We start from the raw sequence: 18,177 nt of genomic DNA on the forward strand, positions 1-18,177 counted from the left end.
TCAGAGGTTAACACACAGATTAAACATATAGTCACACAACAACAATCATACATATTGTATCATATTCTCTGGATTCAGATCTCAATTAGCAGCACATTGAAAAACAGTGAAATCATGAAAATCGAGTCATTACAATATGCACAAAAAGGTTGTTTTTAGTCAAAAAGTAACATAGATGCTACGTTACCCTTTTGAGTCAAGACAGTCCTGTAAATTGTGACATGATTAATTACATAACATACACACCTACTGCTGTTTACGGGACCATCATGACCACAGGTGGCTAGCTGTCAGTGAATTTAACTGTCATCTTTGTCATCTACGACAGAATCAGACTGGAAATGACTCTGCGCGCTGATCTGCGCTCTCGGTTTGTGTTAGTTGAAGAGGTCTCATCTCTGGTTATGAGAGCTGATGTCCCGGGAGACAACTGAACAGTTTCCAGGTTCTACTTTGTTCAGTCTGTCCTTAAAAGCCGCACAGCTAACGCCGGCTGATGTCTCGTACAGAAACACACACAGCAGATCAGTCAGTGAGCCGACCTCAGCCTTGTAGATGGTGCACGTCTTTTATTATTGTTGCTCAGCTGTCTTAAAAACATGATGTTTCAAGCCTGTATTTTGCAAAATAGACTAAAATTATGAATCAACTCCAAGCTTGAAAAAAAAAATCAAGATTAGATTAATTGGTCAAATAGCCCAGCCCTACTACACGCCTGTAGTGATTGTGTATAGTGATTACGAACCACAGTGAGTGTGTAAATCAAAATTAAGCACCGCACACTGTAACGACTTTACTGTGACTTAATTAAGAGCGAACAACCTGTTTCGCCTGTAGCTTCTTCAGGTTTGCTCAGTACAACTGCTGAGTACTCACAGGTGTGATAAATACATCTGAGTCACATTACTAATTATTTATATATATATATATATATATATATATATATATATATATATATATATATATATATATATATATATATATATATATATATATATATATATATAATTCTAACTCACTCTTCCCATTTAGTGATGTAGAGGGACAGCTGTAGGACCTGTAGTCCATTCTGTTAAGGGAATTTAACTCATCCTATTCAGTCAGTTGTTTAATGAAGTTTAATTATATAAAATGCTGTAATTCTTGTAACTTTGTGTAACATTAATCACGTCATGTTTTTTTGTAATATGTATATTTTCATTGTTGTGCCCTTAAAATGTAAAATGTTCACTTTGAGAAAATGAAGACTGTGATAATTAGTCATGTGACTCACATGTATTTATTACACCTGTGAGTACTCAGCAGTTGAAGCTACAGGGGAAACGCGTTGTTCGCTCTTAATAAAGTCACAGTAAAGTCGTTACAGTGTACGGTGGTTAATTTTGATTTTCGCCTCATATGTTCCTGTGACCGAAAATACTGGCTGTGTATGAAGAGTTCTGTCCTTTGATACAGTACATACATGTATGCATGTGGACGGAGGGCCAGACCTGAGAGAAAAAAGATTTTTTCCTCTTACTGTTGCCATTCTTTACTATTTTGTCACCCCATTTTTCTCTCCCCCCTCTCTTCTTCCACTCCCCTCCCTCCCTCTCACTCTCTAACAGGTCCATGTGTGCTCTCTCTCTCTCTCTCTCTCTCTCTCTCCTGTATGTATCATCAGGTCTCTCTACCTTGGCCTGGAAACAGTGGACTTGGAGCCTCAGGGAAGCTTCTGTTCACCTTCTGTTTCAGCTTTAAAGGGAGAATACAAGGTTTTATACATTTGATATAAATCCCTGTTTTCTCTTCTGCTTTAACCTCTCTTGTCTACTTCTTCCTAGATGAGCGTTTTACTGCACATGTTAAATGATTATGATTAGCCCACACACAGAAGATATAACACTGCCAGCTTTATATATATATATATACTGTATGTAAATCCTCAATACATACAAAATACAGGGTCCTAAACATAAACATTCTGGATAGATGTTTTCCTCTTATCATGGTGACAGCACTGACACAGGGGTATAAATGAATAACATCATGGAATAAGAGCATTGTCAGTTCTCTCACATTTGTTCAAAGATAAAGCGTTACAGAGCTTACTATGAGATATGAAGATGCTGCATGAGAAAAATAATGTTGTAAAGTCTGAGGTCGTAGTAAAAACATTATTAAGATAAACTGTTTATCTGACTTAATGCATATTGTCCTGTCAGTAAACTAAGAGACTAGCGAGCTGTGCGAAACAGATAATCACGACACTAAAACCGTCTGAGGAATAACGTGTGGAAGCGTTTTTTTTGGGGGGGGGATTTGACACCATAGATGGAGATTGTTGATATAAAAGGTAAAACCGCCTTTCAGTAACATTCCACAAATCAATTTTACATTAATTTTACAACGTGTTTTTTAAGATTAGGCTACGTGAGCTGCATTGAAATTTTGTTTGGATTCCTTTAAACTTTAAAAGCCCCAGTGAGCACACAGTCGATACACGGTATGGAAAACACGGCTTTTTACTGTATAATCTATGAAATCTCCAAAGAATAAATAAATCTGTCCTTCTGTAACAGACATCTGGCGTAAACATAAAGGTGATGTTAAACGAGATTCACTTTGCCCTGCTGTACTGTGAGTCTAATACTCATCTGCGGCAGGTTTATTTAGCTGTTTATTTAGCATTTCCCTCTGCTCACTGACAAGATAGTGATACAAAGTAGGGACCGGTGTTCTGCAGCACAAAAGGAATTATTCTAGTATTTACCATAACGATGTGTTACCCTTTCATTATACCTTTGTGTTGATCTAATCTGCTATCTCACTTTAACAGTTAACTGTGGCTTTTAGATTTTTGTCACTTACAGGTCGCTGAAAGCTACGCCACAGGTTGTGAGTAGTTCCTCGCTCTTTAGATCTTGATAAGGCAGAAATTACTTAATACCTCTTCATTCAGTCACGTTCTATAGATTAAGATACCACCACCGCCCTCATTATTCTCCCTCTTGTACTATACCACATTCATGGCCCGAGGCCAGGAGTTAGAGAGCTGTATGCACTGAGTTTTATTTGTAGTGTTTACACAACAGCAGCACAAAGCCTGTTGAGTTTCTGCTCTACAAAACTATAACAGCTAATTACCCTTCTCCATTAGGTTGGGATGGTTGGGAGTAGTCTGTTAGTCCCTGCTGTCACATGGTTAAACCCAGACTAGACGGCCAGTAAATTATCACACAATCTACAAAGCTCGATCATAGTTGTAGCTTGCAATCACTTAATTTAAGGGTGAGGTTGAAGTTGTTGTAAATTTTGCTTATTATCTAAAATTCCCATGTCAAGACCGAAACCGACAACGTTTTAGTCGCGATACTTTCTGACTTCCTTATCGTGTCTGTGGCCTCAACCAGTTGGTTCCTACTGAAGACATAAATCTTTAAAAGCTGGACACAAATAACTGTTTAATTTTGTCTTTTTAAACATTCAAACATTTCCTAAAACAGCTGGACGCTGTAGTGTTTAGCAAATGCTACTCAAACAGGATTAAACGGTGCATTTGCAGGGGACTATTTTAAGATGCGGATTAATACACAGTAGTTGGCACTCTAGTGAGTGTTTTGGGCAACAGGACGGCGTATGTGGGATCGAGTCAAAATAAACTACATTATCATGAGCAATGCATGTGCATGCATGTAATGAAATAACATGTCAGCCAGTGCAACGGTGTGACTCACTGACATGTTTTTAATAGATTTTGGAGGTTTGTGTACAGAGGAATGAGATATATCAGGCTTTGACATACTGTGGGCAGCACTAATAATTGGCCAGACTCGTAAAACCTCACTGTCAACAGCTTTGGCTCATTTTTTAATATATTTATTTTTGAACTTTTAATAGATCATCCATTGGAAAAACTGTACAGGCTGAAATCTGTAGATTATCCAGAGTAATTTAGAGTTTTTTCAGAAGTCATTTTCAGCATAACAAATATGTTCTCACATACACTGTATGTGTTTAGCAGCAGGAGTCCCGGCGGCAAATAGCACATCTCAAAAGCTCAGCAAATAAAACAAAATTTATCTACACATCCAGATGCTGCGAGGGGTAAGTGGGGTTTATTTTCTGTCGTTTTGGTGAAGAGACCCTTTAAGTGTTTTTGTTGCTGCAGTTTTATTGATTGTGCTCGGAGGTCTGTACAGGTCACACAGAGAGAGTTTCCTTCCACACTGAGACAATTCAACATTTAATTATTTGATTGAATGTAAAGCCTGGTTCAAAGTTGCTATTAATTGAGAGATTCCCCCAAATACATGAATATGCTTTACACAGACCCATTTAGTTTTATTTCATTATATACATGTAAAGACTTTGTTTGGTTTGATCTGTTGATGTCTGAAAACCTTTCATTAAATTACATCTGCTACAAGGAAAAAGTTTGGAAAACGATTAATCGATTGACAGAATCGATTGGTTCCGTCTTGTCGTTTGTCACCATTTGCTGTTTTTCTCTGTCATACACTCACCGAGCACTTTATTAGGAACACCTGTGTGATCTAAAACAACAGCTCTGCCATAAAACTCTACTTTTACGAAGCTTCTGTATTTTAAGTTTTTGTTGTCAGAAAGGTGATAATTCTACTTCACGTCTATTACTGAGGTCGTAGCGGGTGGTGATGGCGTACCGGGGTGCGTTAAATTGAAAAGTGTTCTTAATGTTGTGCCACCCTTGTGTTGGTTAATGGGATGGATAAAATATTAGAAACACTTTCCTAATAAAGTCGGCGAGTGTAAATGACAGTGAATTGAACATATTAAGGTTTTGGACTGTTAGTCAGATGAAACAAGCGAAAATGAAGCCTCTAAAGACATCATGGATGCATTTTTTCCACTATTTTTTTAAACATTTTAAAGACTACACAATTAATCGATCATAAAAATAATTGTTAGTTGCAGTCCAACTAAATTTAACTTGATGTATTGGTGAGAGATGTACAACATACACTGATGACTCCACACACACACACAAACACACACAAACACACACACACATACACACCCTAGAAGCGCAGTCCTGGCTGAGGCCCAAAGGCCTGAGCCCACAGGCAAGAGAGGGGGGAGGGGGGGGGGAGGAGGGGGGGAGGACAGCCCACAGTCTGGGCACATGGAAGGGGTGTGTGTGTGTGTGTGTGTGTGTGTGTGTGTGTGTGTGTGTGTGTGTGTGTGTGTGTGTGTCACAGAAAGAGAGGAGGGACAGTGTGAGAAATGGGTGGAGATGGGACTCCTGAGGGAGTGTTGAGGTGTCTCAGCAGCACTTTGGTTCAGAGCCTTTTGAAGGCGCTGAAGTTAAAGTTAGCGGCAGTAGAAACACATTCTCACCACTCACTGCATGTGTTTTAACCGTATCTTATCTCTCTTTTTTTTTTATGGACTTTACACCAAACAACTATGGGAGTATACCGGTTGTCATCGTCGTCCTATCAAAGGATTTTCAAAGTTCCTGAAGCGTGAGAGGAGGAAAAAAAAACACAAATATTCCTGGAAGAGTCACCTAACTGGACCTCAGGTAAGTTTTCTCTGTTGTTCAGCGTGCATGCTGCTTCGCTGCACTGCACACTGCTGTTTATTGTGGAGAATAACACCACTATTTAGTATTACAATATTACTAAACACTGCAGAGGAGTAGCTTTACTGTTACACTATAAACAGAGTAGAGGCATCTCAGAAAACTTCACTAAACTTTTCTTGCAATGTATCTATCAGACATTTCACTTTATATTTTTTTAAACATTTTACTTCCTATATCATCTTCTAGCTGTAATCATGCAATTGACATGTGTGTACAGTTTCCTTGTGATGCTTTATGGTTGGCAAAAAGGGACATTTTAAATTAATGAGTGAATCAATGAAGCGTTTATTTTAGACATATAGTCCATATTTAAGAAAGAGTTGAAAGATAAGAGTGTGTGGGCAACCGGCATATGTGTGTGTGAGAGTTTCGTAAAAGATTTTTAAGCCTTATTTTCTGACAGTTTTAGCTTGCAGCGTTTGCACGGGAGAGGTAAAGAGCAGCAGTGAGGACGCATGTCAACGCACGCAGCTGAGCTCTTTGACAGTCCCTCCCTTCTCTTCGTTGCTCCTAGATCTGATTTCCTTTCTGTGAAGTGAAATTTTGCTCAATCATATCTCTGCAGCAAGTGACGTTTCATGCACCCAGTCCTCTAAAATGTATGTTTTACATTCTAGCATAAGAGAAGATGAACATTTGTGGGTTTTTCTCTCCTGCTGAGAGCGGCTCCTGTCACTGAGGCCTGCTTGCACGGTTTGTACTATGAAATGTTGGATGGCGTTTGTGATGGATGGGCGCCAAGATAATCTTAAAAAAAAAAAAACGGACCAATGAATTTCTTTAAAGGTGACTTTCCATAATAGAAAGTGGCGCACAGGTTGTTGTTTCGTAAACCGTATGTGAAAAGAAAACAACACACTTGTTTTCCTGAACCTTATTTGACCTGAAAGCTACCTAAGGCAATATTGTGGTCAGATGTTCAGTTGATGCTTTCGTTTTAAGGCGTGTAGCCAAATAATTGGTTTTCATGACCCAGAAATGGTATATCTCTGATAAGGCGGTATAACTTGTTAAGTAGAATGAAAGCACTTTAGTTTTTCCATCAACTCGAGTTTTTGGAAGGTGCAAGGTTTCTGTAGAAAAGCACGTGCAAACTATTCAATCAGGACTGAGAGCTTTTTAAATGATCTGATGAGTAATTTGGTAAAAAGCCAAGGCTCATTACTGACAGTGCTGATAACGGGGCTGTTTGGAGTCGTTGAGATATGGTCTAGATGTAGCTGGAAGGATGAATGGAACTGGCTGCCATAAAGGATAGATGGACATAACCTTCCTGCAATCAGGCTGGCCCGTTAAGCTCTTCAGCTGACTCGCTGACGGTCTTACTGCCTAAATTACTGACTGACTGAGTGGTTGTTTGCCTGACTGTGAGTGTAAGCTGCAGAAAATCACAGAGGGAAGTTCTGAAAATTAAATAAATAGAGTGAAAACTAGAAAAAACCCATCAAAAATAGTTTGATATGAGTGGAAAATTGGATTAAATGTGCCCTAATCCCAATAAACACACACACACACACTTATCTCCCGCCTCCACCCATCCACCCCACTCATCCCATACAGTCAGGTCCAAACGAACCGTGTGACAGCCTGAATGATTGACAGGCTGAGCTTGTTAACAGGGAATGTTGCCGAGGCATTTTGGACCCTCCCTGTAATTATGGTATTTACTGTGAGGCCTGAGTGACCCTTTGGGTGTGGGTGTGTGTGTGTGTGTGTATGGAGGGGTAGTTTAACTTTAAAGGACACCCCCTGACCCCTCCACTCAACCTCCCACCCTTCACATGACATGACCTGCAGACTGCAGCTCTGAGTTGAAGGGCTCAGATGAAAATACAGTGAAACAAACTGTAGTATTATATTATTGTATGACAGAGTGGAACCTGTCATACAATAATAATAATAAGGGATTTTGTTTGATATGGTTTAATATATTATTGCAGAGGTTCAGTCAGTCAATTTTGTCTAAATGTTCAACTCTGTTAGAGGGGTTAAATAAATATTTTTCAAGTCCAAATGTAGTTTTATTGTCACATGCACACTGTTTATCCGTGTTTCCCACACACAGTTTTTATGACTGAACTACTGCGGTGCGACACCACAACTTTTACAGACGCTCTGACTGTAAAAGTTTTTGTGGGTGTGGACTTGAGCTCGGCATGATGTAAAAGTTGCAGGCATCGGGCGGGTCCTGGGATTGTTCTTGTAAGACAAAAAGCTATAGTTGACATCAGTTAGTTAATATTTTTGTCATTTTTGACCCCTGAAGAAATGCTGTATTATTGTACACAACTGCAGTATGGAGTTAGGAAGAAAAAGTGTGGAAGATTCTGTTATTATTTCATGGTATACAATAGAAATGAAGTGAAAAGTCCATTACATAGTGCCACATAACACATAACACACATAACATGAAGCAGAAAAAAAAAAAATAGCACAGTATATCATAAAACAGTGTGATATGGCTGCATAGTTCAGGGGAAAAAAACACTGTACATGTCTTTTTACAACAATATGATGCACCTGAGGCATTTATTAGGCTGGATAAGGCAAAAACAGACATTTCTGGTTATTTTATCCTATAGTTTCTCAGTTGATTTTCCTGAAATATCACTATATCTTGAGATATACCCATTTTGTGAATACTTAAGTAAATCAGCATCTAAACTTTGCTAAAATGAGGAAATAAGTCAAAGTCTGCTGTCAAACCCCAAACATTACGAGTGAAGACGCTCGTATATTTTGCTCTAGTTGTATACTTACCTCCACACTTGTATTTATTTCAAACAGACACTTCCAGTCTGTGTTCTCAGAGCTTCTGAGTTTAGCCTGACCGCTCTGTAGTCCTGACAGGGTTAAGTTCCTCCAAAACAGAGGGACACAGGGCTCGTCCTAATATAACCACACAGCTCCAGTTTAAAGGCCTCCGTGTCCTGGCTTCATGCTGTGGGTGTTAGAGAGGTTAGGTTTGAAGGCCGCGCCCTTCCCAACCCCTGAACCCTTCCAGACGGGGGGTTAGCATCGTAACCCCACCCAACACAATCCAACTGATCTGAAATTACACTCTTGCAAAGCCATTAGCTGTGAGAGTGGCTGCTTAATGGCATTTTGCAAGAACTAACAGTTTAGATTTAAGTGTAATGCTTTTATGCAGAGTACAGTAAAACAAAAAAAGAGCTTTTTATTCTTAGATCTAGATTAGATTAGAATGATTTAGCTGGAGGCTAACAGACAAAACTTGCAATTAAGGTGGGCTGTGGGCTGAACATATATAAAAAAACAGACTCTCTGTCATCAAACATTGACCCTAATGTTGTATGAAATGTAGTAATAATGCCCCATGAATAATGTAGTCCAACACTAATGCATGACATGAAATAAAATGAAAAGAGAGGAATTATTTCTACCGTTAACTGGAGCCAGTCATACAGAGGTCAAGGGTCAGAGTCATTGAGTGCTGATAACAGTCATGCAGAAAAAAAAGTAATAAAGTGAGAGCAGAGCTAGGAGGCAGTTTCCACAAATGAGAACAAGTCAGAGCGAGGAAAGGGAAATGATGGAGGCTCGTCTAGGCTCATCTAGTCCCACCTCTAACCCCCCGGACCCCTCGCTGCATGATTTAATTGGTATTTGGCAAAAAAAAGGAAGACATATGAGGGAGAGGAGCAGCTGCAAAAGTGAATTTCGAATCACAGTTTGTAGACAGTTGTCTTGTAAAACAGCTCACAGTTTTCATTCCTCTCATGGTGGTCTGGCAAAGACGAGTAGGAATCAATATTCTGTTCAGGCTGTAGAGAAGACGGTTGACAGATTACCTTCTTCTTGTGGACATCAACACACCTCTTGCCTGAATTAGAACGCCTCCAATAATGTATTTATCCGCTAACCTATTTCCTGGGAGTAACCCTGCAATATAAACACTTCTTAAGGGGCCGGTAAACTCCCTCTGAACGCTATTCAACCAGTCTGATGGTTGAATAGCGTAAGAAACGCCCTCCCCCCCCACACCTTTCCGATGGCGATTTAGGGGTGTGTGTGTGTGTGTGTGTGTGTGTGTGTGGCCATTTCTGTAACTTTCCTTCACAGACAAGCCAAGATTCACACCCACTTCAGGCCGGGATTGGCCAGCTGTGCGTAGTTAAGAAAGATTTGAATTTCTCTCTCCAGCTCTCCTTTTTCATTCATGACAAAACTATTTCCGTTTATGTGAACAACCGAGTGCAACACTATGAGAGACCGTCTGAACATATGTGCCGTTATCTCCCTTATTTCAATGATATCACGTCTCCGCTCTCTATGACAATCAGCTTTTCACTCCGCCTTTGAGTGTGGCTGCTCAGAACAACTATAAACACGTTTGATTTCTGACGTGGTCAGACAACATGTCGTAAGAATCAGTTGTGATCAACCATAAATCATCCTTCACAACTCATTGGACAGTGTGCTGTCATTGGACTTTTCCTCTTAGTCTTTATTCAGTCATTAATAGATTTTTTTGGCCACTTGGGGGCAGTGCAGCAAGCTGTAAAAACAACACTGACATACTTAAGCAGTTAATATGGCAAACATATTAGCAAACAGTTGGCTATTAGCATTGATTTGTTGTGTCCACCTGATGATGATCTTCTTTTATCTCTGGTTTGGTCTCCACCAACTCCTGAGTAAACTTGACTGGCGATAACTTCGCCTGTCTTGTCTGTCTTTGTAGTGTTCTGTGGGTTTATCTGACTTTTTTTTTGCTGAAAACTGCAGTTGTATCTGAAAGCAACGCCCATGAGAGCTTCGAGAGTGAACCGAAACAGTAGGTCAGGCGCCGGTAGTTTGTCGTTCGGTCCAACATGAATCATTCAAGCTCAATAACTTCTCAGTGGATGTTTTCCAGATTTGACATTTTGCGAGTCAACGACATAAAAATCCACCCCCGCCCCCCAAAAATAACACACATAAATGTATGAATGCTGAATTTAATCTGTTGCAGAGTATTGTATGAGATCACACAATATAAAAAAAAAAAGGACGTTAATCCCTCAGAGGATGTGTATGGGAAAGAAATAACACAAAGCTCACATTGTGCAGAAACTGCAAGATGTACAGACAGCAGGCATTCAAAAAGCTCTGCTGACAATTGACAGAATCCTCCCAGCTATATAGGGATTAGTATGGATTATACTGTATGATCCTCAAGGATGAAGTGGAGGACAAACCCCCTAAATGCAGTTTATTCACCTTAAAAGACTCATACAAACTTTATGTCATATCAAAGCGGGGACAAAAAAACTTTCTTTTGCTTTACCGCTTTTCTACAACGTGCTGTGACCCTCTGATTGTTGTTGCTCATCACTTCAGTAAAACACTTTCCCAGACACCAGAAGATTTAAAGTGGGAATGAAATGCTAAAGACCTTCACGTCTCACTAAGTGGCTTCAGAAACAACCTTTTATCTGAATGGGACCAGCTGCTATAATATCTTGTTGTAGCGCATAATTGTCAAATTTGACATTTTCAGGTTATTTCACTCAGAATCTTAAAGGAGGGAGTAAAACATGACTTGCACTTTGTAACAAATTCAGGGGTGTTTTTTTTCACCATAATAAAAAAAAAGAGTGAGCACTTAATAGACTGACACCAAGTAAAGCCTCCCCATCCATCACGGCTTAATACTGCAGCACAGAGTCATTACCTTGTTAGATTGTACCAAGTTACAGGCTATGGATGTTGATGCTTTTTTTATGGATAGGAGGAAATTGAACTTGGCAATTATGCAAATAAGAGATAGTCTGAAAGAAAGTTTAGGTTTCACGTGGAGGAAAACGTGTTTGCGTCATTGGGACTGTGCCAGGACAGGCAGATGGAGTATATTTAAAGGACGAGTTCACAATTTTTCAAGTCTGCCTTAAAACAATAGTCAGGAGCCCAAATAAACATTCAAACATGTTTTGTTTGAGTTAATTGTTTCTCCTGTTCATAGTGACCATTAGAGGATTCCCTCCAAATGCACAAATAAAGTGGATATCTTCCACAATAAGTCTTTTTTGTAACAATTCCCTCTTTTTGTCTCAACACAGTGTTTTTCTGTTGATCTGCGGTGGAAGTATAGTAACAAAAAGAGGGACTTTGGAGCTAAAAAAGACTGTAACGTTGAAAGATATCTACTTGATTTGACTCATTTGGACGGTGGAAGCTTCATATTAGCTTCAGATGAACTTGGACTGCGTTTTTTGTAAGTGCATTATGAAGGGATCTTCTAATGGTCAGTATGAACAGGAGGAATGATTATGGCAATAAAAACATGCCTCACTGTTCATTTGGGCTCCTGTATATTGTTTTAGAACAGACTTGATAACCTATCCTTTAAGACTTAATACATTTTTTGTCATCAGCGGATAGAGTTTGCTCAGTTGTCATGAAAAATGAAGAAGAAATATGTATAAAAATGCTTCATTAATAAATATAATAGATATAATTATAACAAGTATGTAATGAATGGATATAATTAATAGGGATGTGCAGAGAGTCCAGTATTTGTATTTGTATATGTATTTGTTGAGGCAGCAAGATTATTTGTATTTGTATTTGTATTCGAATAAAAGTGGAGAGAGGCTTACAAGTCCTGTTTTTGCTTTTATTACGCTTTTAATTTTAGAAAATGTAAGTGTTACAATAAGTGTTTATGAATAAACTACCTTACGAAGGAGGTCCCCAAGCTAAAAATATTTGTATGAAACAAATATTCGTAAAAAAAACGCACTATTTGTGCTTTGCCAAATAATGTATTTGTATTCGGGCATACCCCTAATAATTAATATCGTTATATAAATAGTAAATATTATATATTATATATTCACATACCAGTTAATGATGCTTACGGGAGGAATAGTTGTTGACAAATACATTCATTAACACTTAAAAATGTCCTTAAATCTGCACAGAAGAACATGTAAAGTGGTTTTATGCTGCTTATAAAATGGGTTAAAATAAAGTGTTAGTGGTCAGAGTGTCAGCCTCAACTGTCCGTGACTCGGCTTATCGTAGAGATGTGTAATGTCACAAAAAGACTGCTGACAGACGAATAAAGCTGGATATTAATTTACAGAAAGGTTTCATGGTCCTTCTGTTTTTTTTTTATTACGTTTGCTGATTCCTTTGAAACGCCCACATCCAAAAGCAGCACCTTGATGTGATTTACTTCGATATCATATTTCAGCTGAACCCCAGCAGCGCTCTCTCCTCTCCTTTCTCTTGGAGAATGGAGGTGTAATCATTTCACAAAAACCAGGAAACAAGTAGGAGGGATGAATGCAGTCGGAGGAGGAATAATGCCGTATAGTTTTCAGTGAAAAAAGGAAAATCCTGAAATCCTATAATTCCCTTATAAAACCACTTCTACCATAAGTATTTTACAGCAATTTACTGGTGGAGAGCCTTTGTACAAACATATGGAGATAATTACCTGTATGCCACTGGGCCTGGCAGGGCCTGCTGTGTGCTGTTGGCTTTCAGATCAAACCGCATTCCCTTCCCTCCTTTTATAAAATGCCCCGGGGGGTTAAGCCAGATTGGCAGCTATATGGATCCATGATGGGACTTGTCTGTGTTGCAATAGTCATCACACAGGAAATGAGTGACTACCTTTACATTTGTGTTGTGTGTGGTTAACAGTAATTGCCACGTAAGGCTGAATAAGTGAGGCCAAGAACAGACACATAAACTGAACTATTACTCTACTGAACTATTGATCTTTAATTTTATCATTACAAGCTACCAAAATCATGTCCAACGAAAGAAATGAAGGGAAAACCGAGCAAATCTTCACATGTAACCAGGAAGCATTTGCCTACAATTTTCTTTTATCTTCGAGATTTATCAGATTAACTTTAACAGATAGATTATCAAACGTTCTGTTTTTCAATAAATCAACTGTTTGCATTAATAAAATGGAGATTTAAATGAACTTCAATAGGCCGAATCAATTTACTCTCAAACTCTGAGTTCAGGGAGCGGCCTCAGACGCCACCCTGATGAAGGCGAGTTAGTGGAAAACGTTTACTGGGGTAAAGTTGTGCAACATGTTTTAATTTGCACAGTTTAGTAAACTTATCCATATAATCTGTGATAAGTTTTAAAACAAATGTCTCACCTTGTAAAATTACTAAATAAAGCTGCAAAAGAAATTAGCATCTTATTCCACTGAGTGAGACATGATTCGGTGGTTTGGTGGTGAGGAAACATGTCACCCAGTTTAACGGTGTTGCTCACTGATGTGTTTTTAATAGTTTTTGTAAAACAATGGAGGTCTATGGCACAGAGGAATAAGATATATCAGGCTTTGGATACACACATGATACATAGTTCCAGTCAAAAGTTTGGACACACTTTCTCATTCAAGGCAACAAACTTTTGACTGGTACTGAGATTTATAGAAAATCGTCAGCCAAATGCTTTAACATGAATCACAACTCCAAACTCTCTGCAGCTCTGAGAGTTCATTTCTGTTTTTATATGTCTTGAGAGGGGGGTGTAATTAATACAACAAAAAAAAATACATTAAGTTATGTTACGTATCTACCAAGATAAGTGGCTGCTGGTATCAGTCCGGCTGTACTTGAAATGCTCTGTGCAGAAGTGATGAGCAGCAACTATCACGTGGCCTCAGCCTGCAGCGGGAAGCTGAAACAGAGAAACTTCTCTGAGTTGTGTTTGCAGCAGATTTCAACACTTTTTAGCTTCCAGCAGAGAGCGATGGCCCCGGCCGTGTTCGCACTGACAGACAGAGGCGATGAAGATGAGAAAGGAAAAACCGCTGCAGATACTGTTCTGTCTGCGCTGGGAGCCATAGGGGTGATGGTGAAATGTGATCCAGGAAGCTGGAGCTGAACATGTGGCTGCAGGTTGCTACCTGGAACACACACTAGGAAAGAGGTGTGTGTGTGATGTGGGTGTGTGTGTGTATGTGTGTGTGTGTGTGTGTGTGTGTGTGTGTGATCCGGCTGTGTAAATGTTCATGTATTGAGCTGACCTCAGCAGCACCAGTAATGGCCTGAGGTTTCTGCCCTGCAGCACTGGATGTTTAGATGAAAACATGATTGTTTCCTTTCAGTCTCAATTTCAGGTTCAGTTTAGTTTAGACACTCCAGAGAAACTCTTGAGTGACAGATCAGTTTGCAGCAGAATCATGAAAAGCTTTTCAACAAACACCAACAATCCACTTGCTAGAAACTCAAATATACAATTCAAGAACCAAAAATCAATACAGTTTTGTTTCCTCAGACTTTGGATTATCTTAGATATAAATTATGATTTACAGCTCAGCAACTATAACACCTCGTTTGCAATAAATACAGAACAGCCACTTCCAACAATAACTATCTCTGCATGCGGTGTTTGGGACCGATATTAACGAGTGTGATGATGAGGCAAATAATTCTGATTTGTAGGATTCATTACATGTCTGGCTCAGCGTTCATTATATTGAAATGGAATTCATTATATTTCTGTGTTTTTCAATCAGAGTGTAATCCATCCTCCTCTCCCTCCTCTGGTTGCTCACTAAAGCCTCCAGCTGCTGATTTAACTTTGTTTCAGCCTCATGGGAAACACTACACGAGCAAATATCTGTACAAGTATTTCCCCAGACACTTGTTTTCTTTCTTCAGTTTGTGATGGCTGGTCTGCTTTTATTACATATTACCCGCTCATCAGTGATATGGTTTGTGCGTAGTTAATAGTAGTAATCGTTTACCAAAAAACAAAATTGAATGCGTGATGATTTCTGCGTTGTCTTTACTGGAGATCAGATCATTCTGCTTCTGATAAATCTCATTAAGTTCTTGCTCATTACTTACGGGATAACATAATTGTCCAGTGATTCAGTGTAAGTATTGTCTCATTTGTACACAACGGAACAAAATCTTTTGTACGTCATGTCTGCCATTTGAATAATCAGTATCATCGTAGTATTTAGGGCTATTCGGCATACCGAGCTGAGAGAGAAAACAAATTGACGGCCATAGCATAAACCTATACCGCAAACAAGCTTACGTACTTCATCGAGGTGTGCATTTAGATAGTGTTTACTTGCTTAGTCTTTCTTCAGTTCTGTCTGTGTTTTAGATGTTTAGTATTTAGCCAGTGTGTTATAAATTCTCCCTTGAAAGTACCTAAAGATGCCCAAAGATTTGTGATTTAGCTGTTACATGTGCTTATTCTGTAATGGTTGTCCTCATTGTGATGACATGCACACAATAAAATAGTAATCATAATAAAAATCATTGCTAGTTACCTCTATCTCATCTGTGTTAACCTGATATCCATTTTCCAAGTTAAAGATTTAAAGGGTCAGTTCACCCAAATCACAGAAAGACCTCTGTCCTGTACTGTTATCGAGCTATGCAGAGAGTTTCTGTTTTATTTGCTGATGTGCCAAGAAAATAATGTTTTCTTTACATTTTTGGGTGAACTGACCCTTTAAGAAGAACCTGGTTTGCACTGCTAATTCCTGCTGGAGACACTTATATTTAGACAGATTTGTTTTGTCCACAGGAATAAGCTTATTCAGGTGTTTTCCAAAGATGGAATCTGTCCTAATCCTATAATTTCAGCACCGAGGATTAATTTTAACTCATTATGCCAATCGTGTATATCCATATCCTTGAGACTGAGATCAGTGTGAAATTGAATGTATATGCACGTACTCTAAATTAGAAATATTCCACCGTTGCATGCATTTATGCAGTAAGACCTGCAGTATAGTAATAGAAGTATTTCAATTGATATTTTAGAATAAAATGAAAAATCCTCAAGTGTCTCATGTGAAAGGTCCCTGGCTTAAAATAGGACCAAGCCCGTAGACTAAATTATGCTAAAACCTATTTTAATCCAGCCTGACAGACATAAAATAATAGAAAAAATGACACTACAGAAAATCTGGCAAGATTATAAGATGCCTTAAATCTCTTCTGAAACCCAAACAGTGACCCTGAGACTAGTAATCTGATTATCTGTCACCAAGTGCCCTGACTGGAGATAAAGCCCCACATACCTGTCACCCTCCACTGAAACCTCTAGCGCCAGTCTACCTGGAGACGCAGACCTGAATGTTCAGTACATGGTATACCCAGGGAGAGCTGTTTTCATAAACCCTTATAAATTGTGAGATAATGTATGACACTGGTATTCATAACTCACGGCTCAATTTAAAGACATCTCTTGTCTTGCATTTTTGTGTTTTCACCCTCATCTAGGCACCAGTATACGATCCCCCAACAATGAGGTCAAATGTTGTAGATTTTCTTTCGTATTACTATCTGAACAAGCTTATTTTTGCAGAGGTGTGAAAGGGGGGGGGGGAAACGTGACACAGATCTTTTCATCTCTGATCTTGGGGGACGGCACTTCTGCCCTCCAGACTGAGTTGTGCGGATTGCCTTTAGCTGTAGATGGGCTGTCAGAGAGGCAGTGAAGGGCAAAGTCTTCTGCCCTCCAGTTCTCTCCGCTGTCAGTTCTGAGTGTTGTGAAATTCGAGCTGGCATGGTGTGGCCACGCATCAGCTGGGTGAGACCATTAGCTTGTGCACATTTGGGCGTTTGGTTTCTATTAAAGAGGTTGCATCTTCAAGCATGTGTCAAATCTGAAGAGAGGCCTTTCTTGCAATTCATTATACTTTACTTTTGCACTCCCACATGGGTTTCTTATGTGTGGTTTTATCTATCCTAATAGGATTAATTTGTAAATTGCTTACAGTACAGAATCACCTGTGCTGTGTCCCTTGATTTGTGAATAGCATTGAGTATGGTGTTGATTCATGTCCACCAATAAATGATTAAATTAACTGGTCTAAATCTGTATTTTATAAAGTTCCTGTGTTAGAAAGCGCAACGTTTAAACTGTTGGTTTTACTTATACTCCCTGCTTATCTTAATCCTGACCCCTCTCCTTGTTCTTTTCACTATCACTATGAGGGTCACCAAGTTTACCTACACACAGAAAAACAGCCAGAATAGCCAAGGAATGCTACATCCTGCATTCAAATGAAAGTAATGATTCCAGGGATTTCGATAACATCGGTTATGCAACCATAACTACAACACTGAAATATGAATAACACAGATTAAGATACAGATGAAGTTACAAGGTGGATTGTTGGAATATGATGAGACAGTTTTCTCAGAGTTTAATCTCAATTTCAGTTCATTATTATTATTATTATAATTATCAATTATCAATTTACTTTCTGAACTTGAAGTAACTGCCTTTTCATATTATGTACTCAAAAGAACCTACAAGAACACTTCTATTTATATAGTTTTCAGGTTCAGGTGTTTAAATATCACATCATATCTATATGCATCTATATGTCACACAGTGGAGAAACATTTCACTGCCACTGTCTTGTATAATGTGTATGTGACAAATAAAACTTTACCTGACCAAATCAAGATCAAGAGCATTTTTATGAGAAATGTATATGTCAAAGATATAGAGAGCACTGGTTTTTGTCCTTGACTCTTGATGTATCTTCGATGTTCTATATTGTATCTAAATTTGTTTTATTTTAAACTTCCTGTGGCCATTTT

General features: G+C 38.8%; 1 protein-coding gene across 1 annotated transcript in view; it reads left to right on the plus strand.

The window, feature by feature from the left end:
• Window positions 1-5,311: 5,311 nt before the first annotated feature.
• The window catches only part of fat2 (FAT atypical cadherin 2), a 115,954-nt gene continuing 103,088 nt past the window's right edge, over window positions 5,312-18,177 (plus strand). Inside the window, exon 1 of the mRNA XM_042418423.1 lies at window positions 5,312-5,545. The gene's annotated coding sequence lies outside the window, so the exon portion shown is untranslated. The remainder of the gene's footprint in view (window positions 5,546-18,177) is intronic.

This window comes from Thunnus maccoyii, chromosome 8 (assembly GCF_910596095.1).
Source record: "Thunnus maccoyii chromosome 8, fThuMac1.1, whole genome shotgun sequence".
Taxonomy (NCBI): domain Eukaryota; kingdom Metazoa; phylum Chordata; class Actinopteri; order Scombriformes; family Scombridae; genus Thunnus; species Thunnus maccoyii.